The following is a 17,553-nucleotide window of genomic DNA, read 5'->3' on the forward strand; positions in this document are numbered from 1 at the left end:
GCTAACCCTGAGCACCTGGAGTCCTCTAATGCCCTGCCCCCTCCTACATGGAGTCTCTCCTTAGATTCCCAACCCTGCAGTGACACCCAGGTCCTGGAAGCCTGTCCTGACACCCGCACGATGTGCAGCGGAGCCCGCTGAGTCCTCTGGAGCTGTCTTGGGTCTTGAGCATATGTTTGTGTTGTTTGTTCAACAAATGTTTATGAAGCACCTGCTCTCAAAGTTGAGGAGGTAGCAGTAAACAAAACAAATGAACAGACAAAAAGCCCCATCCTCATAGCCACAACCAAACTCGGGGAAGACATAAACATCTTCAAGGGAGAGGGGCGTGCACTCCTGATCCCCACGTGTGATCTCAGCAAGTGCTGACTGTTCATGAGGTGTCGTTATTGAATTCAACCTACTACTGGAAGAAAAAGCAATACTTTGAAAGAACAGATGTGAAAACATCTTAAGGTTCTGTTTTAGATGTTTTATGATACACAGAAAGGAAGATATGCCACATGGAAGTCATGATGCATTGTGAGGAAAAAAAAACAAAAACAAAAAACCCACCATCCCATCCTTCAATTTAAAACCTAGAAACTTACCAGTAACTGTGAAATGTCCTGCATTCTCCCCATATACCTGAAGCAATGTCATTACAATCTCTTGCTTAAAGAAATTTACTTCTTATTATTTCTCCCTAAAAACTATTTAGTTTTAATTCTTTGAGCTTTAAAATGGTCTTGATATGGTATATGCAGCCTTCTGTGACTTGTTTTTGTTAGATGCATTCCTAGTTTTATGTTAGATGTATGTTAGATGTGTTCCTAGGAATTCATGCATTCCTAGTACTGGACAAATCCCATTTGGGGGCAAATCATAACTTATCAATCCATTCCTCTACTGGAGGATGCCTGGCCATTCCCAGGTCTTGCTATTACTGGGTCCTCAACCTGCTGAACAATTCCTGCTGGCAGGTCTCCCTAGGGCAGCACCAGGCACAGGGTGATGCCCTGCTGGCTCAGGTCACGACAGTTAGACTCCCCACCTGTCAGAACAGCAGCAGGTATCTACAGGAGGAGACACCCTGTTTATCCATTCAGGAAATGCAACTTAAAACTACAATAAGGTACCATCACACACCTATCAGGGCTTCCTAGGTGGAGTTAGCAGTAAAGATTCCACCTGTCAATGCAGGAGACATAAGAGACGCGGGCTGAATCTCTGGGTCCGGAAGATCCCCTGAAGGAGGGCATGGCAACCCACTCCAGTAATCTTGCCTGGAGAATCCCAACAGAGGAATCTGGAAGGCTACAGTCCACAGGGTTGCAAAGAGTCAGACATGACTGAAGTGACTTAGTCACTTCACACACACACACTTACACACACATGTATCAAGAGAGATTAAAAATAACCCAACAATACCGAGTGCTGGTGAGGGTGACAGAGGCTAGCCTCGCACACTGCTGGCAGCACAGGAAATGGGGCAGCCACCCTGGAAGAGAATTCGCAAGTCTCCTATAAAGGTAAAAATAGGCTTTCCCATGACCTAGCAATCCCACTCCTAAGCATTTATTTAAGAGAAACGGGAACTGATGTTCACACAGAAAACGTGTACATGAATATTTATAGTAACTAAACCCAGAACAACACATACAACCCTTGTGAAAGGGTAACAAACTGGAAATGAACACCATGGACATAACTGGGCAGCAGAAAGGAATGTAGCACCTGCCATACAACGAGGAGCATTCTCAGTGACACTGTACTCTGCGATGCCACCAACATGATGGCCTCGAAAAGACAAAGCTACATCTAGAGAGAGAACAGTGGATGCCGGGGAGGCTACAGATGAGCATGGTCCACACCCTGAGTAGGGTGATGGTCACAAAAATCTCTATGGATCAGACTCCCTCGCGGCTCAGTGATTAAGAGTCCACCTGCCAATGTAGGAGACATGGGTTTGATCCCTGATCTGGGAAGATCCCACATGACATGGAGCAACTGGGCCTGTGCACCATAACTAGAGAAGCCACCACAATTAGAAGCCTGCACACTGCAACTACAGAACAGCCCCTGATCACAACTAGAGAAAGCCTGTGCAGCAACAAAGAGCCCGCACAACCAAAAATCAATAAACTATCAAAAATAAAATGAAACTCAAGACAACCATACATCAAGGAAAGGTCCATTTTACTGTATGTTTATTAAAAAAAAATTTTTTTTAAATCTGGACTTGTGTTTCTTCTTTGGTTTGCAACTTATTCTTCTAGCTAGTCATTTTTGTTGTAGTTCACAAAAGTATCAGTCTGTAACACATTGGAAATTACAAAAAATATAATCTTGTCCTTTAACAAAAACAGGTAAGGAAGAACTATTGCAGGATGTGTACCTACAAGTGGGACTTTAGGGTCTGAAAGAAGGGCTGACTACACCCCACAATGGTGGGCACCCCAGGGTTCCCGATTCCCACCCCTCTCTTTTTATTTATCATGAATTCAAGTTCACACATTTATCAATTGTGGTAAAAGCTGTAAGACTGACCATCTTACCCATTCCTACACGACCCATTCAGTAATTTTATCTATTTGCCCATTACCCTATAACTACCTCTCACTTTTTATTTTTTGGCTGAGGCATGCGGGATCTTGGTTTCCCGACCAAGGACTGAAACCTCACCCCAGGCAGTGAAGGTGTGGAGCCCTAACCAGAGGACCACCAGGAAATTCCCTCTTAATTTTTATGTAACTGAACATATCAAATCTTTGTAAATGTGTCAATCTATTTTTCCCCATTTTTGTTCAATAAATCCTTCTCCATCCCCTAATCTACACTGACTTCTCCTACACTGCACTCTAAAGCTCTGTTGCCTTGCCCACAGGTAACCTCTCCATCTGGAGTTAATCTGGGCGAGCCTGAGAGACAGACCAGCTCCGCTCGTCCAAGTGGTGCCAGCCAGACCCAGAAGCCCTGAAGAATGGCCCGTCTCTCCCTGGGCCCAGCAGGTGCACTAGCATTTCTCTCTGAGGGGTCTTGGGAGGGGGAGTGGGGAGGCTCTCTACTAGGTTTCATTCCAAGGATACTGTATTCAAAGACCTTCAAAATTACCTGAGGTAGTCTCAAAAATTTCTACAAGAGCTACAAATTCTTTGTTGCTTCTACATATACCATTATGTAATGGTTAAAACAATCATGTTTTAACACAACCACCTACTATGAAAACAAGGCAGATTTAAAAGCCTTGATAATGTCTTTCCTGGTGGCTCTAAAAAACTTGTCTTAAAAGAAGAGCAGGGCCAGGCTTCCCTGGTAGCTCAGTGGTAAAGAATCCACTATCAATGCTGGAGACACAGGTTGGATTCCTGATCCGGGAAAAGCCCACATACTTCGGAGCAACTAAGCCTGTGCGCCACAACTACTGAAGCCCTAGAGTCTGTGCTCCACAACGAGAAAAGCCACTAGAGCAAGCAGCCCATGCACGAGAGCAGTCTTCGCCAGCCATAACCAGCGAAAAGCCTGCACAGCAACAAAGAGCACAGCCAAAAAAAAAAAAGCCCTGAGCAGGTAATCCCCAGAGTTAACAGCTCCTGGTGTGCAGACAGGTGTGCTCTGTGATTCTCCAGGGGGAGGCAGTGGTGCAAGGCCATAGCGGGCCACTCACTATCTCTGCTCCTCTGAGATGCTGTTTCTAGGGCTGCCGTGGGCACTGCAGCCTCCCCAAACACCACTGGTCATCACAGAAGTGTGGCTGGACAGGCAGCCTGAAAAGCCACTGTGTTGCCAGGGGCTAGAGGATGGAGTGCCCAGAGGCAAGTTCCAGGCCACAAAAATCACAAATCATATTATGGGCAGTCTGAACACAGAGGAGTTAAGAAACAGGCTAATAGTGTAAGAATGGCTGTTAGGAATCTGGGGAGAGAGAGGCACTACTCTGGGTGGAAACCTCATCAGGGTAGGGACCAGGCTCTGTTTAAATAATGTTTCCACAAGGGGGAATAATTTATGGATTTTCAACAGTAAACTTACAGACCAAAGTAAACATCTGCCTTGACAGCATAAAGGTAAAAGGATAAAGAAAAGTCACAGGGAGGAAGAGGGAATAGAGGCCAATGCCCTTCAGGTTGTAAGATGACAGTGCAGGACAAAGTCTGTCACACGGGGACAGGAGCACACTACACTGGGCAGGACGACAAGGAAGCTGCGGCTTAAGTCAGGACAGCAGGAGCAAGGGTCTGTCAGGTTACGCAGGGACCACCAGCCAGCACTTCAAGGACAGCTGCTTTGCCCCCCAACTCGGGGCCTGACCCTCAGAAAAAAAAAACTTCACTGAAAACAAAAATACTAACGATGAGATACAACTGGTGTCCCAAAGACAGCTGACCTCTCTTCTTTGAAGGGATCTTCCTTTACAATCCATGATGAACCCGGAAAAAAGGACCTGGGGCACCTCCTCAGGCAGGGGAGGGCCAGCTTTCCCCAGAGCAGGGACAGATACACAGAAACACCCATGGTCTGCACGTGTAACCCTGAGCTCATCATCTATACTAGCAGGAAAACGTCAGTACACTGCAGAGCAGGAGGAAATGGCCGCCGATGACCACAGATGCAACCGAAGAAATGCACCTGATTATAAGCAGAATCAGCCAACATGGGAGATGTGGAAGGGATGCTGCCGAGTATGGTCATCTGCTACCTTTGCTCCTAACTTAAAACGAATGTCAAATGTACAGAATTTCTACATTGGCTAGGAAAACAGAGGAACTCCTAAAGATGACACCTTTCTTCCTTAATAAAAAGCGACAGTGATGCCAAGCCTTAAAATAAAGACAGACAATTGAGTAAAACAGGTTCCTCTTTAAGAAGGACTTGCCGCCATCATCAGTGTCCAAGGGAGGACCAACCCACCAGAGAGCAGCAGCTGAGCCACACTTGCTCACTGAGAGCGTGTGCTCCTGTACTGAAGAGAGCGGACACTCTGCCCCACAGAGGGAGCAACAGGCTGACCGGCACAGGCTCAGCAACACCCCTGGGCGAAACGAAAAGGCCCCAGCAGGTCACACTTGAAGCCTTTCTGAGGAATAAACTGAGTGCTGCCTCAGTCCTGGCAGAGCAGTCAGCACGTCTGTGGAATTAATTTTATCAGTTGTGACTTATAACCAGAAACCAAATAAGAATTTTCTTTCATAACCTAATGCTTTCAGTCAAAAGGAAAAAGTCAGAAGTTGATCAAAGTTAACTTACACGTTTGAATACAAGGAGAGTCGAACTGAACATTCTCAAAAGCCTATGACTCTGAGAGGAGGCTGCCGACGGCCCAATGTGGATGGCAGTGCCTCACTTCCACCCTGGCCCTCCTGGTCAGCGTCCCTGAGGCGCAAACAGCAGGGCGACACTGCCTCAGTGTAAAGGGGCCTAAAGTGAGCTAGAACCCTCACACCCCGAGCATGACCGACAGACACAGCGACATACGTGCCTCAGCACTGGAGCAAACAGGTGCTCACCTATGTGCAAGGCTGCAGCAAGAGATTCTGGGCTGACCATGCTATGACCAAACATTTCCAGAAAACCTTAACGTATTCCCAAAGCTGAATGTGAAACTAGACAGCAAAAGTGTTTCTTATAAAAGCAATGGGCAGCAGAGCTTTCTGGGTGCTGGTGTTTTACACTCAGAACGCTGACAATCTCAGAGGGCTGAAGTCACAGGCCCCTTCCACCCAGGGAGCCATCCGCTGCCCCTGGCTTTCAGTGGACAGGCTGCGCATCAGCAGGCAGACTGGAGAACAGGAGGGACGTGTTCTATGACAGAAAAGGCAGACAGACTCAGGGACAAGGCCACTCTCGTGAATGACTACCAGGAAGGATCCTCTCAACTTTCCAATCCTCAACTGTGAATATCACATGAAAATGCCTGTGACTGAAATCACAGTCACTCAGAAGTGTGCAGGCTAAGAGACCTACTTAAGGCTTCAAGAGAGCCCCGGGGCTGAGCAGTGCAGGACATGACACTGACAACCCAACAGCCCGTCACCTGGGGGCAGCGTCACCCCTAGCAAGTGGACTGGACGCTCCAACTCCAGAATGAATGGAAGCTTAAGACACACACAGTGGGTCAAAGTCCACAAAACATGGCATATGCAGCCACGATGCCTTCTGTGTCTCACCAGCCAGGGCCACCCCCTGAGGCGGGCCAGCCCAGGGTTCCCACTGTCGGCCGACTGTCTCTGATGAAGCAGTGGGGCCAGCTCCCTGAAGCCAGAACCAAAACCAACCATTCTGTCAAATCCAGCATGAAACCAAGTATGAGCTGCACCAACCACCTGGTGACAAGCCATCTGTAAAGAGATGTCTGATGTCAGAGGTGAGCATCAAGACACACGCATGTGCTGTTGCAGTTATACTGGTGACAGGCCTCGTGATTATCACGGAAATTTCACCAACACAGCAGTTACAGTCTAGGCGTGCTCACAATGTACAGGCGTTTGGGGCACACATGCTCTAGACCAAGAGGCCTGTGGGGCAGGTACCTAGTCCAGGAGGGGCGGGAGGGCAGCTCTCAGGTCACTTGCCTGGGCTGAAGCCCGGTTCTGCCACTTACGGGCTCCGGGACCCGAGCAGTTACTCAACACCTCCACCTCCTTTTCATCCAGTAGAGCTGGAGCTGGCCTGGCATGGAGTGTCTGTGAGCAAGCTCCTGCAAACTGAGGAAAACAGTGCTGGGTACATGATAAACATGAGCGATTACTACTTTGGCCTCCGATTTACAGATGAGAAGACTACACAAACAGACAAAGTTCATAATGGTGAATTAAAGTTAGGAAGGTTATATTCAAACTCTCAGCTGTTGAACTCTCACTGTTGTTGAATACATTTTTTTGTTGTTGTTACATATATTTTTGATATAAAATCCAAAATTCACTAATTTGCCTTCTTGTCATCTGCCTTTTAAAAATATAGGAAAACACCTGCCTTCAAGGCTTTAGGGGGCTAGCATGTACCAGGTAAGGCTGTATCAAGCTGCTGCTCACGGAAACACACTCTTCTCCTGTGACCATCACAAACAGGTGTGCTGTTCATCAGCTGGATGGTCATTCTGGGGTAGGGACAGGACAAAGACTGCTGCCCACTCCAGAGAGCAGCACGGGGGTCTGATGAAATAACAGGTTTACCGCATGACACTGCAGTTCTGTGAGCAGTTTAAGGAATGCTACAAGTAAAAGGTAGATCATAAGAACTTCACTGGTAGTCAAGTGGTTAAAACTCTGTGCTCCCAACGCAGGGGGCACGGGTTTGACCCCTGGTCAGGGAACTAAGATTCCACAGGCTGCACAGTCGAGCCTTGGGGGAAAAAAAAAGAAGGAAAAAGGCAGATCACAGATGCTTACGAAGGTTTGCACAGTACCCCCAGAGGCCAGTAGGTCCAAGAGTGCCCCTAACACCTATGTGCACTGCAATCAGCCAGCCTGAGTGAGGATGAGATGGCTGGACAGCTGGCCTACTCGGCCGCCAGGACAGCCCCCTCCGTTAACCTTGTCATGGATCAATTTTTATAAAAGAAAGGGCAGGGGCAGATGAAACAAGTGTGGGCGTCACACTGGTACTGCATGCCAGGGAGTAGGATACTGCTGGTAACAGTCAGCTAGAATCACCCAACCAGGTAGGATGATGCAAGAGAATGGCACCAACAGAAACAGCATTTTAAGAAGGAAATCCCGTGCTGTCATGGTAAGGTGGGTGACAACACTGATTGTGCTCAACCCCCATTACCAAGCACGTCAATGTGTCTCCTTATCTATACAATTGGATAACAGCTACCCATGCAAGCTGTCCCAGGGATTAAGGCAGATGCACAGGAAGGAGCCTGGCTGCCTCTCAAGCGGATCGCTTCAGAGGGCTTGCAGCTGGGGGGGTGGAGGGGGGAAGTCTCCACATGAACTGTAGAGGAGAACAAACTGTTTCAAACTGAAGACAACTACAAACAGACAGTTAAAAAATACTCCAAATATAATCTTTAGACATTCTAGTTTCATCTTAAAATGAAACTGAGTCATTAAACTGCACTAAAAATTTTAACTTTACATGTGATGAGCCTCGTAATTCGAAAGTAAATATAGCCCAGTAAATGGCTTCCCTGGTGGCTTGGTGGTAAAGACTCTGCCTGCCAATGCAGGAGACACGGGTTCGATCCCTGGTCCAAGAAGATCCCACAAGACTTGGAGCAACTAGGCCCGTGTGCATAGCTACCAAACCCTGTGCTCCCAGAGCCTATGCTCTGCAACAAGAGAAGCCACTGCAAGGAGAAGCCCGTGCACTGCAACTGGAGAGTGTCCCCCGCTCACAACTAGAGAAAAGTCTGTGCAGCAACAGAGCTCCAGCAGGGCCCAAAATAAGTAAATAAATAATTTGAAAAAAACACAGCCCAGTAAACACTGTTATCTGGAATACAATTTCTTTTTTCGGTTAATTAAAAACAAAACAAGAAAACAGATGTGGCCTGGTTTCATGAATCAGAAAAAGTCTATCACGAAACTATCACTCTTTTTTATTTAAAAATCTTAATTTAAAGGGCACAGCAAAATTTATTACAACTGGTCAAAAAGGCCCTCACATTTTACTATCAAACCCTAGAGCAGTACCTAAATGAGCAGCAAAATGTAAAATATTGAAGTGTTAAAATCCTTTGTACCTGCCAGATAATATAAAAATCTGGTTAATATGTGGCAAAAACAACAAAGTTTGTATTCTCTGACCCAGAATTTTTCATTTATCTTAGAGATACCCTCTCATGATGAAAGACACTACTTAATAATAAAGAAAAATTCAATGGGACCGCCTAGCTAAAAACTAAACATTTGCCATGCTACTAATCCCTTCCAATAATAGAAGGGAAACTAAAAGCCAGGCAGGTGGCACACGCTCCCTGTGCAGAGCCCAGTCTGGCTGAGTTGAAGCTGTGACAGGGGCCCAAGGTCTTGGCCCCCTGCCCTCAATTCATTACCTCTGAGGCACCACAGGCCAGGACAGGACAGGTGAGTTCAGTCTAGCACATTTCCACTCCACCCGCCCAGAGAACAGAGGCACAGGGCCCTAGGGAGAGCTCTCCCAGAAAGAAGCTGGTCATCCCAGAGATAGCCAGGGCGGGGCACAGCGCACAGGGGTAGCAAGTCAGCATTCCAATCCTCTGACTCTCAGGACTGCAACTTTATAACCAATTGGTATAGCTCAGTCCTGTCCAACTCTTTGCGACCCCGACCCCGTGGCCTGTAGCCTACCAGGCTCTTCCCTCCATGGGATTCTCCAGGCAAGAATACTGGAGTGGGTTGCCACTGCCTTCTCCAGTAGAATTCCTTAGAACACAGCAATGGAGACTGTACGTTCCACTTTGTAAACTACCATGTTTTCCAGTGCTCAGTGTAGAAAAATTAAAAGGACAATAAAACTGTAAGTAACTCATAATGAATAAGGCTCATTTATACTCATACAGTCAAGGAATATTCACTGATCACTCAAAATGTATCACACAATTTAAAAATATTACTTGGGTAGCTGGGTTTAATGTGTCATGAATAAAGGACTATGGTTTCTGTCACAGAACCAAGTTTTAAAAACCAGTCACATGGACACACCTACAAAGCTGAAAGATTCGTGAGTAAAGTGGACCTCTGAAGTACAGACAACCCCTGAAAGGAAACATGAGGGCATTTTCATGACATCCACTGAATGCATGGTCTCACCAATGTGAATTACCAACATGTCTGCAAAGCTCTTGGAATTGGAAACAATTCTTACCTGCTAAAGACAAAATCTATTAAATGTCTGCCAGTGCCAAGAACTAAGGCAGAACATACCATTTCACCGATATAACATCCTCAAATAAAATTGATGCAAAGGTGACAAAAGACAAAATCGAAACTAAAGGCTGTTTTGGTAATCGAATCCTTAAATCTTCTGGGTTGAATTTCGACTGACCACTAACAGACCACTATTAATCCTCTTCGGGCAATGTCACTATCTGAGCGTGGCCCTGCCATCAGGACAGTAGGCCTAACAGTTCCTTCTTTTCTTTTTTGGCCACCCCTCTTGACATACAGGATCTTAGTTCCCCAACCAGGGATGGAACCCATGCCCTCTGCACTGGCAGCGTGAGGTCTTAACCACGGACCACCAAGGAGGTCCCAACAGTCCCCTCATTCCCTCTCTTAAATAAGGGGCAGCATCTTTGTAAAATACGGATATTCTCATTTTTTAGCATCTTTGTCACTTGTATTAGGAAGCAGTTGAGGACACAGCTTCCTACTTTTATCTCCTGTACTCCCCAACAGGCAGTAAGGGCAGGTTCCATGACCCTCATCTCAGTGGTCAAGCACTTGAGCCTGAGTCTCGTCCTCTTTCAGGAAGGAAATTCAAGCACAGGCTCTGCCAACAGACAGGGAAGTATTGTGACGGAGCAAGAGGCAGTCTGTAGTTCGATTATGCTCTGCTCTGCCCAGCCAACAAGAACATAAAAAGGAGCTCCACTGGGAAGCACTGCAGTCTTAACTGCTGTGTGGGGAGCACCGGGAGACCCACAAGGGCGCCATCAAGAGCTAAGAGTCTCCTCCACACTGCTTGTGCAAGAGCTGGTCGTCATGTGCCACACCTGTCCCCTGAAGACACAGGAATTTGTCTCCTTCCTGGAAAACTGGCTGACCTCATTGGCTGAGATATGGTTCACCTACAGCACTATATACTCCAAACCTTGTACAAAGTACTTTTAAAAGGAGTTAGGGAATTTTTTCAAGGATGATTATATCTGTGTCTATCACGATCATTTGCAGACTTCCCTAGGGGTCTAGTGGTTGCGACTCTACTGTAGGGAATGTGGGTTCAGTCCCTGTTTGGGTAACTAAGATCCCACGTACCCTGTGGTGTGGCCAAAAAAAAAAAAAAAATCATTTGTAAAATCAATTACACTCCAATAAATGTTTTGTACAGATCATGCTCATTTTAGTCCCTGAATTCAGAAGCAAACTCTCACCTTGTATAAAACTCCACCTTGTTCCCTTACCCCCTGCATAGCTGCTACACAGCATTTTAGTCATTCATTTGACGCCCACTGAGCATCGACTACAGCCCATGACCAAGGCAAGCACGTCATGCCTAGGCTCTGAGATATGCCATCAGCAACTTACCAGGGATTCTGCCTGGCGGTGGCAGTGGCAGGGAAGTTAGCACAGGAACCAGCACAGAGGCCTGACTCCAAGTCCAGGACTGAGACAGAACAGAACACTAGTCTTTAGGGTAGCTCCGCCTGGAGCATAGAGCACCCACCCTCTGAGAGCAAGGGGGCTCAAGAACACAAAGGGCCAAGAGATGCGTGGTATGTGTTCAGTCCTGGCACCACGGTAACACAGTGAATGAAAACCAAGAACATAAACTCACTGACTGAAGGTTCTGGAAATGACTTGAGTCCTTCCGTCACATAGGAGGATTCAGAGCACGTCTGAGGGACAGCTCATTTTCATGTGGTTTTAACGGGTTACTCCACCTCACTCATTTTATCAACAATTGTCACTGAGTATCTGAGGCTAACGTGTGGGATCTACTTTTAGGGGAAGTTAACTGAAGACAAGAGCTGACAAAAACCTTTTTATTTTTGACTAACTATAGACTAAAAGTTGCACAAAGGTTTACAAGGAGGTCCAAAAACCTTTCTGAACCACTGCTAACTGGTTATCCTTTCCCAAAGGAGAGGTAACTAGCCAGACCTCCCTCAGCAGCCAGCACCTCAAGGACTCGGCACTCACCACTGTGACTTCCTAGAGACGCAGGCTGCTGCCAAGCTCGTGGAGGTGTCCACTTTCTCTGTCAGTATTTCCCGGGCATGCAGCACATGCCAGCCCCTGTTCTCTGCACAAACAGGCTCCCTGTGGACTTTACCTCACAGTGAAAGATTAAATTATAATAAATATATTAAGTAGGACATTAGAAGAATGAAGTGCAGTGGGAAAACTAAGCACGGAAGGGAAACAGGGAACAGGAGGTGGTGAGTTGCTTCTGAACTGTGGTGCTGGAGAAGATTCTTGAGAGTCCCTTGGACTGCAAGGAGATCAAACCAGTCAATCCTATAGGAAATCAGTCCTGAATATTCATTGGAAGGACTAATGCTGAAGCTCCAATACTTTGGCCACCTGATGCAAAGAACTGACTCAGTGGAAAAGACCCTGATGCTGAGAAAGACTGAAGGCAGGAGGAGAAGGGGATGACAGAGAATGATGGTTGGATGGCATCACCGACTTGATGGACTTGAGTTTGAGCAAGCTCTGGGAGTTGGTGATGGACAGGGAGGCCTGGTGTGCTGCAGTTCACGGGGCTGCAAAGAGTCAGACATGACTGAACAACTGAACTGAACTGAGTTGAAACAGCAGGCAGGCAGTTGGGGAAGGGCTGCCTACCCTGAGGCTAAAGGTAACGACACCAGTGATCTAGGTAGAGCCAGGAAGAAGCATGGAAGTCTGTCAAGAAACAGGCTAAGAAGCCACTGTGGCAGGGGTCAGAATGAGACAGGGGCCAGAGGGAGGAGACTGGTTACAGAGGCTGGGAGTGGACTGACAGGCATCTCTGCCCACAAGGGTCCCCATCCCAGGCCACAACAGTTCCACAGCTGAGGCCCCCTCAGCAAAGCCGAGTCTCCTCCATGAGCCTCCCAAGTGTCTGCTCATCAGATAACTCCTAGACGCTCTGCCTTCACCACGTTTAAGAGGTCCAGGCAACGGGCTCCAGCAGCATGTGTGCCCCTCACAGCCCCATGCTGCTGGAAGCAACAGCCACCCAGCCCCTGGCTTGGCCACACGCCATCAGAGGTCCCATCCGAGGGAACCCAAGTTCTGCAACCTTGACAGAGGTGGAAGGAGAACTGCGCAGCTCTCAGGCAAGAAGTTTCTCAAAGCCTCTGAGTCTTGCCTCATAATTTCATCCCTCAAAGTTTGACAGGTGCCTTGATCCTGAAATTCAGCACCACGTTTAACAAGACAGAAGCAAATAAAAGAACATAAAATCTCAGGAGCTTTGGCTGAAGTTCCGTCTTGAGGCAACCAGATTACAGATGGGGCAGAATAACTGTTAGGTTAGCAGATAGTTTTTAAACAGACAACTAGTAAGGACAAAGGTATCCAGCAGAGCCACCTCTCAAGTTATGACCCCTATTAAGCCTAAACCTGGAAACCAAAACAAAACGGAAACTTTCGCTTTCTTTCCCTGCATAACACAACCGAGCAAATATTGAGAACTCATCTCTCAGGCACAAGAAAAGGCGAGTCCTTAATCCAGCCCCTCAACGCAAACAAGTTCGAAGCCGCAGGGATGAGATCCTGACCCTCTCTTGTATGACTGCAGCACAGGCACCGCTTCAAATGATGTTCCGCCAAGGCAGAAAAAACGTTTTTTTCTTACAAACTGGATGATTTTCACCCGCGAGATTAATTTACACAGCGTCAAGGAATAAAGCTCAATTCCGTGAGCTATAAACATAATGACCCAGACATAGGTTACGTGGCTCCAGGACCGGTGACGCTCCCCCTCTAGCCCGCAGAACAGGAAAGACCCTCCCCGAGGCGGGGGCGCCCTGCACAGATCCCAGTCCTGGAGCGCGAGCTGCCCCGGGGGGAGGGCCCGGCGGCCGCATGTAAGGTCTTTGGCCTCCCCCAGTGAGGGCCCGGCGGCCCGACCGCGGCGCACGGCCTAGGCCTTCCCGCCGCTTCTGAGGCCGTACCGCCGACCCCGGCCCGCCCCGAGGGCTAGGAAGGGGGAGAGGGGGTCGCCGCCATTTCCGGCTGCGGGCGCGCGGCCCCGACGCCCTGCGCCGCGCCACCCCGCACCCCCTCACCCGGCCCCGCGTCACCCTCACCTAGCGCCCCGCCCCCGCTCCCTTATCCCGCCCCCCTCACCCCGACCCCCGCCCGCCTGCCCGGCCGCCCTGCCTGACGCGAGGCCGCCGGCTCGCCGCGAGCTCACCTGTCCGCGCGCCCGCCCGCCTGCCGACTCCGCGGCTCCGCTCTTCCCTGCGCGGCGCTCCTGGGCAGCCGGCCGACGTGCTCTTCAGCCGGGGCTGCGCTTCGGGACCCGGCGGCGGCGGCGGCGACGGCGGCGGGGGTAGCGGCAGAGGGCGCGGGAGCAGCACCGGCAGAAGCGGCGGGGGCGCGCACGCTCACGCACGCACCCGCACCGGCGCGCGCGCTCCCGGGAGGACGTGGGCGCCGGCGGATCCGAGCCGCGGGCTGGGCAGGCAGCGCGTGCGCTCAGAGCGCTGGACGGAGGCTCCGCCCATGGGCGGAGCCCCGAGTGACAGGAGTGGACCGAGGTTCCCGAGCGCACAGCGGACAGCCCATGGGCGGGGCCCCAGGGCTTGTGGGCGGAGCTCGTTAGCCGAGTCGGAAGTTTCCACCGCCCCGCAGGGGCGGGGCCGAGCGGAGGGGGTGGGGCCTACTCGCCGGAGCGTCAGGTGCTCTCCCGTGCGCCCGCAGGTACTGAGGCCAGATTCGCCAAGACAGGAGTTGAGGGAACTTGTCTTGCAGTTGAGTATGCCCCATGCTTTACGTAAGACTGAGAAACCGTAATTGATCTCGTCGAAGAACTGGAGAGGGAGCTGGTGGGAGATGACCCGGAGGCCGACGGCCGCTGAGCCACTGTTAGGGACTGACGTTTGCTCATTCCTGCAGCGCAGAGATGCGACTTCCTGCCTGCCTGCCCAATCATCGAAGTGCCACCGCCATTGTCCAGCCCCTCCCAGAACCACCGGCAAACAATGACTCAAAAGGGTAGTTGAACCAACTTCCACTCACTCCCCTGCCACGCAAGGTACGACCCCTGCTCATCTCACTGACCTCTTGAGGGAGGGGAGACCTGCTCGCTACCCTTCCCTACCGCTCCTATGTCAGAAACAGTTCTACCATTTACTGAGTGCCTGCTCTGTACGTGGTATACTGGTATGTGCGCCAGTTTCCATCCTAGAAGCCATCCAACAGACTTCTCTGGTCAGTACTCCTCTACCTCCTCACTCCCACACTTGCCCATTGGCCATTTTCCACTCAGCAGAGTCATATTCTTAACACAGAAATTTTACGATATCCAAGGCTCCCTGTGACACATTGTGTGTTGGTTGCTCAGTCTTGTCCGACTCTTGTGACCCCATGAACTGTAGGCCACCAGGCTCCTCTGATGACACATTGAGTAAAATCCAGACTCAGAGCCAACAAGCTCCAGCCCCCTCTACCTCTGTCCTCTTACATCTCTGCCATCATGCCGGCTTTAAACTGCCCAGTCTGTCCCAGGTTTGGGGCCTGTAAGTGGCAGAGAGCTCAGGAAGTCACCTGGCAGTTGTTAAATTATGCAACATCAAACAGGCAGAAAGAAAAGGCCTATGAAAACTGAGAAGCAGAAGGGCCAGATTCATATCTATGTCCTTTGATTCAAGAGGATGAAAGATTCTGAGCAGAATCACAGGAGGAATGAGAGAATCAAATGGACCCAGTACCAATTTCAGAGTGAGGTTTCTTGGGCACTCAAAGAATGAATGAAGCAATAGACCTGGTACCAATTTCAGAGTGAAGCTGAGTTGGACACTGCACAAATGAATGAAGCAGGCCTTAGTGAGTCTTTCCTTGACCTACTAGTTCCTCTTTAGGAATATTCTAAGAAAATATTCCCAAATACAGAAAAAAGTATATCACTAAGCTGTTCTTATAATAGTAAAAATGGAAACCTAAAAGACATTCAAATGAAACAATTATAAAATGTATACAAAGTTACTTAATAGCATTGAAAATTCTTTTAAGAGCTCCTGAAAGTAAAAAGAGCAAAATGCATATGTTAAAGTTCAGTTCAGTCGCTCAGTTGTGTCCGACTCTTTGCGACCCCATGAATCACAGCACGCCAGGCCTCCCTGTCCATCACCAACTCCCGGAGTTCGCTCAAACTCACGTCCATCGAGTCGGTGATGCCATCCAGCCATCTCATCCTCTGTCGTCCCCTTCTCCTCCTGCCCCCGATCCCTCCCAGCATCAAAGTCTTCTCCAATGAGTCAAATCTTCGCATGAGGTGGCCAAAGTATTGGAGTTTCAGCTTTAGCATCATTCCTTCCAAAGAAATCGCAGGGTTGATCTCTTTGCAGGCCAAGGGACTCTCAAGAGTCTTCTCCAACACCACACTTCAAAAGCATCAATTCTTTGGCGCTCAGCTTTCTTCGCAGTCCAACTCTCACATCCATACATGACAACTGGAAAAACCGTAGCCTTGACTAGACAGACCTTAGTCAGCAATGTCTCTGCTTTTGAATATGCTATCTAGGTTGCTCATAACTTTTCTTCCAAGGAGTAAGCATCTTTTAATTTCATGGCTGCAATCACCATCTGCAGTGACCCTGGAGCCCCAAAAAATAGTCTTGACACTGTTTCCACTCTTCCCCCATCTATTTCCCACGAAGTGATGGGACCAGATGCCATGATCTTCGTTTTCTGAATGTTGAGCTTTAAGCCAACTTTTTCACTCTCCTCTTTCACTTTCATCAAGAGGCTTTTAGTTCCTCTTCACTTTCTGCCATAAGGGTGGTGTCATCTGCATATCTGAGGTTATTGATATTTCTCCTGGCAATCTTGATTCCTCCTTGTGTTTCTTCCAGCCCAGCGTTTCTCATGATGTACTCTGCATATAAGTTAAATAAGCAAGGTGACAATATACAGCCTTGACGTACACCTTTTCCTATTTGGAACCAGTCTGTTGTTCCATGTCCAAAAGTACATTACAAATATGTTTATAAAATAAGTCAACCTGTTTGGAGATAGTAAGACAGAAATACTGTCAACTGTGGACAGTGGCTGCAGTCCAGTCCTGCCCTTCACAGGCCCTTTAGTGAGGTCAGGTGGGCACCCTTATCCTCACCTTGAGGAAACTGGCACTTTATGGAAGCAACTGCCACAGCTGCCCTCCAATGCCAGCCCCACCACTTGCTACAGCCCTTCAAGCTCTCAAAGTTCATCTCATGGGTCAATTACTTAGGGGAGCCACCTGAGGGCTAGGTCCATGTCAGGGTCATCCTTGTCCCCTACAAGGCCTAGCAAACTCTTACCCACAAGACATTTAAATACTAAATAAATGAAGACCACTTGGAACCCATTTCATCATCAGCGAGGGTAAATGCTGACCATAGGCAATGGAGGAAGGTGTTTTCTCCACTTGGCACAGCCTCACACCTCATGCTGTGGTGTGGACTGCCGTGCTGCCGTCACATACAATTCACATACAATTTGAAGTCAATCACTTTCCCTGCCTTTGCATCTGGGGCAAGTCATGCTCTCTGACCCAAAGGAGGTCCAGTGCTCTCAGTATAAGGATTTCCCACTGGGCACATCCAAGACAAAAGGAGCACTGCACAGTGCACTAGGGCAGTGCAGACGGAGGCTCTCCCACAAGTTTTGGGGAGGTGCAGCCAGCACTCCAGGGCACAGCATTAAGAAGGAAAAGCAGAGCACAAGAAGTGTTAAGAATGGCAAGAGAATACACATTCACATGTGCAAGAGAATACACATTCACATGTGC

The 17,553-nt window shown here is 48.8% G+C and overlaps 1 protein-coding gene across 6 annotated transcripts in view; it reads right to left on the reverse strand.

Annotated features, from left to right (window-relative positions):
* DNAJC5 (DnaJ heat shock protein family (Hsp40) member C5) overlaps positions 1-14,168 on the reverse strand; it is a 29,497-nt gene extending 15,329 nt beyond the window's left edge. For 3 of the 6 annotated variants that reach the window (XR_003591238.3, XR_003591239.3, XM_027976933.3), the window contains exon 1: positions 13,975-14,168. The gene's annotated coding sequence lies outside the window, so the exon portion shown is untranslated. Of the gene's footprint in view, positions 1-1,410; positions 13,870-13,974 lie in introns of those variants that run through there. The other 3 variants (XM_060396923.1, XM_060396924.1, XM_060396922.1) reach the window with 3 other exon arrangements.
* Positions 14,169-17,553: the final 3,385 nt, after the last annotated feature.

This window comes from Ovis aries, chromosome 13 (assembly GCF_016772045.2).
Source record: "Ovis aries strain OAR_USU_Benz2616 breed Rambouillet chromosome 13, ARS-UI_Ramb_v3.0, whole genome shotgun sequence".
Classification (NCBI taxonomy): domain Eukaryota; kingdom Metazoa; phylum Chordata; class Mammalia; order Artiodactyla; family Bovidae; genus Ovis; species Ovis aries.